The sequence below is a fragment of the Perca flavescens genome, chromosome 7 (assembly GCF_004354835.1).
Source record: "Perca flavescens isolate YP-PL-M2 chromosome 7, PFLA_1.0, whole genome shotgun sequence".
NCBI classification, from domain to species: Eukaryota; Metazoa; Chordata; class Actinopteri; order Perciformes; family Percidae; genus Perca; species Perca flavescens.
This window is the reverse complement of record NC_041337.1, coordinates 11,477,043-11,483,924: the sequence shown is the minus strand read 5'-3', so window position 1 is coordinate 11,483,924 and position 6,882 is coordinate 11,477,043. Positions and strand designations below refer to the sequence as shown.

General features: G+C 37.8%; 1 long non-coding RNA gene across 1 annotated transcript; it reads left to right on the top strand.

The window, feature by feature from the left end:
• Positions 1-3,926: 3,926 nt before the first annotated feature.
• LOC114558428 (uncharacterized) lies at positions 3,927-6,602 on the top strand. The gene is made up of 5 exons (XR_003692958.1): positions 3,927-3,994; positions 4,523-4,573; positions 5,167-5,198; positions 5,434-5,460; positions 5,812-6,602. It is a non-coding gene; the product is annotated as an uncharacterized LOC114558428 (long non-coding RNA).
• Positions 6,603-6,882: the final 280 nt, after the last annotated feature.

The following is a 6,882-nucleotide window of genomic DNA, read 5'->3' as shown; positions in this document are numbered from 1 at the left end:
TTTAAACAAGAAGAAGAAAATGGTTAAAATCATTAATCAATAATGGTTAAAACAAAATTTGCCACCACACATCTTAACTTGAATACGGAAACGGATATGCCACATAAATTACACCCCATCAAAGATATGTCCTAAATCACACCCAGTGAGCAGAATACACTATGATTCCAGATAATGGCATATTTGTCCCCCCTGCTGCACCTTTGATCTGCTTTTCACCTGCTAAACATTCAACCCCCTGTAAGGTGCACCAATACTTGAGGCTGGCAAGGGAGCTCTTTCAGCTGAGCTGCATCAGCTGAAGCAGCTCCCTTAAAGCTGCTTTAGTTTGCTCCTAACTGCTTGCTGCTCGCATCTATGCAACCCACCTCCTACCCAGCTCCACCTTGTTGTGTATAACGTGACATACGCTTCTATGTCATCGTTGCCGCTCTGTTCATAGGGGGAATATGTAATAATATGTAATAATTTAGCTCTCCCAGTCTTAAACTGTGTGTGCGTCCCCTATTACTGCTGCTGAACACAGCCATACCGCTGTAATTTATTTCGTAATTTATTCAATAAAATTTCTTAAAGCATTTTTATTGTCTGCGTTGTTCTTGAGTTAATGGACCTGACAGAACTGTAATAGTGCAAATATCAGGGGGTAACTTGTTCCAGAGCCTCGGGGCAGCAACTGCAAAAGCCTGATCACCCCATCGTTTATACCTTGACCTTGGGACTTCTAAAACCAGTTGATTTGAAGACCACAAGGACAATATGTCAATTCAATTCAATTCAATTCACTTTCATTTAAAGTATCAAATCATAACGAGAGTTATCTCAAGACACTTTACAGATAAACTACCACACTATATTTACAAAGAACCAACAATTTCAATAATTCCCCCATGAGCAAGCATTTAGTGCAACAGTGGCAAGGAAAAATTTCTTTTAGGCAGAAACCTTGAGTGGTGAGAAAAAATGTCCCTTTATGCAGAAACCTCAGACAGACACAGGCTCTTGGTGGACGGGCGTTTGCCGTGATGGTTGGGGGTACGATGAACAGTGGCAATTATAGTAACAATAAAGAAAACAGAACTATGACTAGAAATAGTAGTTGTAGTAGCTTATGTTATCAGTATTTATCGGATATATGGGTTTAAACATGAATTTACATTCTTTCCACTTTTATAAATGTAATTCTCAAATTCATTTTCATAATTTGAGACAGGCTGGCCATCTTCCAGAAGAAGAGCTTGCTATCTTTTGAAAATTAAAAAAAGAATTGTCATCAAACTGATTGGTAATTCATATATTACTGGTTCTTGACTCTGTCTACTTCTTTCTTTTCCTTTCACCTATACAGTAGTGTAGTGCCCGTGCAAGATGTGCCTGTTTGAAACGGGCTGATTGCATGGTCTCCGTACTGCTGCTTGCCTTTTCTCCAGAACCGCTCATCCAAACAACTTCAACTCGACACTGCGCTTCCTTGGCTCTTGAGCAATACACCCACCAGTTTATTTTATATGTATCTACTCCCACTTGGTTCCATTCTTAGCAAACATGGCATTTCCTTTCACTGTTATGCGGATGACAGCCAGATCTACGTCCCCCTCAAAAACTCAGAGTCCTACTCTGTTAACCCACTGCTACAGTGTTTACATGACATTAAAGCTTGGATGTCTTTGAATTTTCTGAATCTCAAATGATCTCAAATTTGACAGCCAGATTAAAGCTGTGGTCTAGTCTAGCTTTTTCCAGTTAAGGCAGCTGGCAAAAATCAAACCAGTCCTTCAGAGACAACACTTTGAGACAGTAATCCATGCCTTTGTGACTTCTCGGCTGGATTACTGTAATGCACTTTACATAGGGGCTAGTGGGTCCTCCATTGCTCGTCTTCAACTAGTTCAAAATGCTGCTGCACGTCTTTTAACTGGCACAAGAAAGTATGAGCACGTTTCACCTATTTTAGCTTCACTCCACTGGTTGCCCGTCCATTTCAGGATTCACTTTAAAATTCTTTCATTTGTTTTTAAAGCCTTGAATGGCCTTGCCCCACCTTACCTCTCTGAGCTGCTACACCCCTACACTCCCAGCAGATCTCTCAGGTCAGCTGACCAGCTGCTCCTGATGGTGCCTAAAGCTAGGCTCAAGCTCAGAGGGGATTGAGCATTTGCCGTTGCAGCTCCAAAACTTTGGAATGGACTCCGAAGTCGAAGAGGCCTGTCTCATGTGCAGAGGCGCACATTAGACAGGCCTCCTCTCTGTCTAATTTTAAAACTCATCTTAAAACCCACCTCTTTTCTTTGGCTTTTAACACCAGGTAGAGTGTTGATGTTATGTGCATATTTGCTTATTTAATTTTATTTTAATTTGTATTTCATTTATCTTTATATTGGGTACTTCTGTGCTTTTATTGTGTTATCTATTTATTTTGTTTTATCTTTTGTGCAGCACTTTGGAAACTTTGTGTTTGTTAAAATTGTGCTATATAAATAAAGTGGATTGGATTGGATAGTATTCTTTGGCAAAATGCAAGCTATCACTATATTGACATGTATGATTCCAGTGAATCATTTCCAGTGAGAAACATGCTGTCTTCACTTAGAGACTTTTTTTACAGAGTAGTACAGAGGAGAGCTTCGTCATATGTTGCAAAGGCAATCATCTGAAGCTCAAGATCAGCAAATCCAATGAGTTTGTAATGGATAGAGGAACAAGAGGCTCCCTCTTCTGGTTGATAACCAGAAACAGAAAATGAAGAGGGTGGGATTATGCAAGAACCTTGGACCTGAATGCTTTACCCACATCTTAAGCCCGTAGCACAGACGATCTATACAATCACCACAGTTTTAAGATTAGCGTCACCAATTCAGTGTCCGACCAAAAATGAAATATGATTACAATCTCCCCTTCTGAGTTATGATGCTGGATATAGGCCAGAAACACATTTTTGTGTGTGTCACAGTGAGGTTGATTTTTAATCTTCTGGATATAAAATGTCATCACATCATAAACTTTATGATGATAAAGACACTTATTAACGTAGGAACTCTGGAGTCATGGCCATAAACATGTTTGTGAGGACACAGAGGCATTGACCCATGACAACCAAAATGTATTCAGTTCATCCATGAGTTGAAGTGGACGTTTTTGCCAAATTTGAAGTAAATCCCTCAAGGCGTTCCTGAGATATCACATTCACAAGAATGGGATGGACGGATGGACGGATGGACGGATGGACGGATGGACGGATGGACGGATGTGCAGATAACCCCAAAATATAATGCCTCCCATCACGCTGTTGCAGACGCGGAGGTATAAAAACAAAGTTAGGCCGCTGTGTTGTGTACCGCCGTTTTATTGTTCTTAACCTACATACATTAGCTACATACTTTGCTTAATCTATCAATTTCAAGTTTTTGTAAGTGGTCTGACTCTAGTGCACGTTACTTATGATGACTGGAGGGTTCTCAGTCCCCCGAAAGAAAACCTTCTTAACAGAGAGAAATTTAAACATGGTGGCATCATGCTATATCTGCAAATACACTTTGAAATCACAAAGGAAAGTCACAAGGGCATGGTATGAGGTGACTCAGATTTTTGTACCAATTAACAGAGTATAATCAGGACATTGCAACAATTCCATGCAACAATGCAGCAATTACCCCTCCCTAGTTAATAGTCACATGCTGTCAGATTACTGTAATTAAACACATCTTGCGTATGATGTCGTTTAAAAAATATTTGTGATTATAGGAATTCTATTAGAAACTGGCCAGGAACTACAGGTGAAAATGTTGAACTTGGGCCTGGCATGAGGTGACTTAGATCTGTTGTCCTAGTTTTCATCAGCATCTAATTACTTTGGGCATTGCAACATTGGAGTATTAAACCGCAACCTATTTAACAGCTTCCTTGTCTAACCAATATAAAAAAGCTCAGCCACACATCCGTCAGACATCCAACAGACAGCCATCAAACACAATACGCTTCTTTCACCATTATATTTGTAAGTATCCCTTTTACTCTGATTTTGACAAACTACATTTATCATTTATGTGATTTTTTTTGTTGTTGCTATGTATATTGCTATAGCCTACCTGCTAAATCTCTAACAGACTATACTAAACACATTTTAGGGAGTGAACTAGAAGGCACTGTGCAGAACTTTTCTCTTTTTATTTTGGTGTAGCTTTCTAATATTATTATTAGTAGTAGTAGTAGTAGTAGTAGCAGTAGTATTATTAGTATTATTATTATTATTATTTGTGGTCCCAATTAGGTACATGTGATCATCATAAAGAAGTTTTTCTGCATGAAACAGGCAATTATTAATCTAACTTGATTGATTATAATCATACCGTAACCAACCTGTTCAGTCAAATCCCTCCTGATCCCAGAACCATATCCTTTCCCCTCCCTATACTTTTGATAATGTTTTAATTCATATTTGATCTAACTTCTGATTACTAATTTCATTCGGTTTTAATTACATTGGTGTATTTCAAGTTTTTACTGTGTTCTTTAATGCTTACAGGTGCTGATTAATCACTGATTGAATCTTACCCACCATCCTGATAATATAAAGGTAAGTGAAAACATCATTGGTGCTGTAAAATGGTATAATTTCTCAAGCAGGAGCTTGGGTCTGACTATGTGAATGTACAGTTGCGTTTTCGTGCCAATATTATGACTTTACTTTAAAGTTGATTTGGGTAAAGCAGATACTTAAACTATGCTGAGTAATAATTATCCTGCTATGAAACATTTCTTTTACAAAACAAATAATCTGTGTTGTAGGAAGAACTTAATTGTTAATCTTGGACAACATGTATTGTTTAAGTTGGGTGTGGACTACATCAATTACTCCTGCCTATGTCTTAAATGCAAAAACACATCAGCTGTGTATGTAGCGTGTATGAAAATAAGCGTTCCAAGTAAACCCACAAACTGCTTTGTGGCACTGATAGACACACCGCAGAATATGAAACTGACCTACTTTCTGAGACCATTTTGAACAGGAAACATGTGCAGTTTTCCAACGTGAAATGCAATTTGTGTGGCAATAGTTTTGCTAATAATATTATTAATATTAGCTTAGGGCGAGGATTTGTTTTTGAATCAGGTTTATATTTTTTCAGATGCATTTTAATACAATTTTATTTCTTCTTGTCTACACAGTGGCAACATGTGCAAACTCACTCTAACTGCAGGTAAGGCCCACTGGACAGGTTATTGTAATGAATATTTTCTCACTTACCTCCAGTGGTATCTAGCCATGCAGATAGTTTTTGTTTTGTTTACCATTTTTTTTATATCTTTGAGATTACAGTGACTTTTTGTTTGTGGTGCTTTTGAAAATTTGCATTTAATTCAGCTCTTTACAGAAAACAGTGTCACCATTACCATTCATTTAGGTAAACTGATCTCCTAAGCTTTGTTTTGTAGGTCTCTGTTTGATCATCGCCAGCTTGGGTAAGTTCATTACATGCTTTAAACAAAATCAATAGCACTAGCAGATAAATAAAGGTGGACAATTATGTAAACAGGGCAACTCGTTTTTCAGCCACCTGCATAATCTTCTGGTTCTTGGTAACCAAAATTCTAAACTTTACATCCTATCCTGTCATGCGGTGGTTGTTGTTAGTGGGTATTTAATTTAATGTAATTCATATTAATGTAATCACCTTTTATTGACTTTATTATATATTGTGCAGATTGCAAATGTATGCTCTTTCTGTTTAGAAATCTCAGCAGGGATATTAAATTATGATCAGGGTTAAAGAACAATTAACACAATATGACTCTCTGATCTGATTCCTTCAGGTTATCCTGGCCTCACAGATACAGCTGCAGTGCTGCCAAACCCCTGTAATGGAAGGATCAGTGGGCTATACCCCAACCCTGCTGACCCACATTCTTTTTACAATTGTGGTAATGGAATAGCCTACCTCCAAAACTGCCCATCAAATCTGGTCTTTGACCCAACATGCAGCTGCTGTAACTATCCCACAACCAATCCACCACCAATCAATAACTTCTGTAATGGAAAGAGCAATGGGCAATACACTAACCGTGCTGACCCATCTTCTTTTTACAATTGTTGGGATGGAAGAACCTACCTCCAAACCTGCCCATCAAATCTGGTCTTCAACCAAAAATGCAGCTGCTGTAGCTATTCCCAAAAAAAGCAGTGAGCCACCAAAGCATGTGGAACTTCTGTGATGGAAAGAAAGAGAATTTATGTAGTTAAAACTTGTGGACAGGAATAGTTTCTCTGTCTATAATGTGGCAATACATATTCATATTAACACAAAGGAGACATTGTCAAAGGTGTTATATATTTTCTTCGGATTTTTCACTTCTCAGTTATATGTTGAAAATAGGGGTGTAACGCTATACACAATTCACGGTATCTCACTATATCGTATGGGTGTGTTCTCATTTGTTTATTTTTAACCACTGCATGATTGAATTTGTCTTACATTATGACACAGATGTTGCATATTTCATACATGTATATGCTGTGTGTCTAAATGTAAATACATACTACAAAAATGAATAAGTTGATAAAAATGAAATGATCAATCAATAAAATACTTTAAGATTCCCAGATACATGTTGGCACATTATTTTGGTTTTGTTGTTCTATGTTGGTTATCTTTGTATATCAGGTGTGGCAAAAAGCTGCAAAAAAAAACAAAGATGAATTGATTATGAATTCAAAGACAGAGGAGCAAAATGTATTCGTCAAACATTTCTTGACTTCAGAGCCAGCTACTGTAAGATGAACTACTCTGCAATGTTCACCTGTCGTGAGACTTTGTGGACTGTTGAGTAAGGGTTTAATGTCCATTCATTTTTGTACTTGCATTGGTAGAGCACATAAGGAGCTAG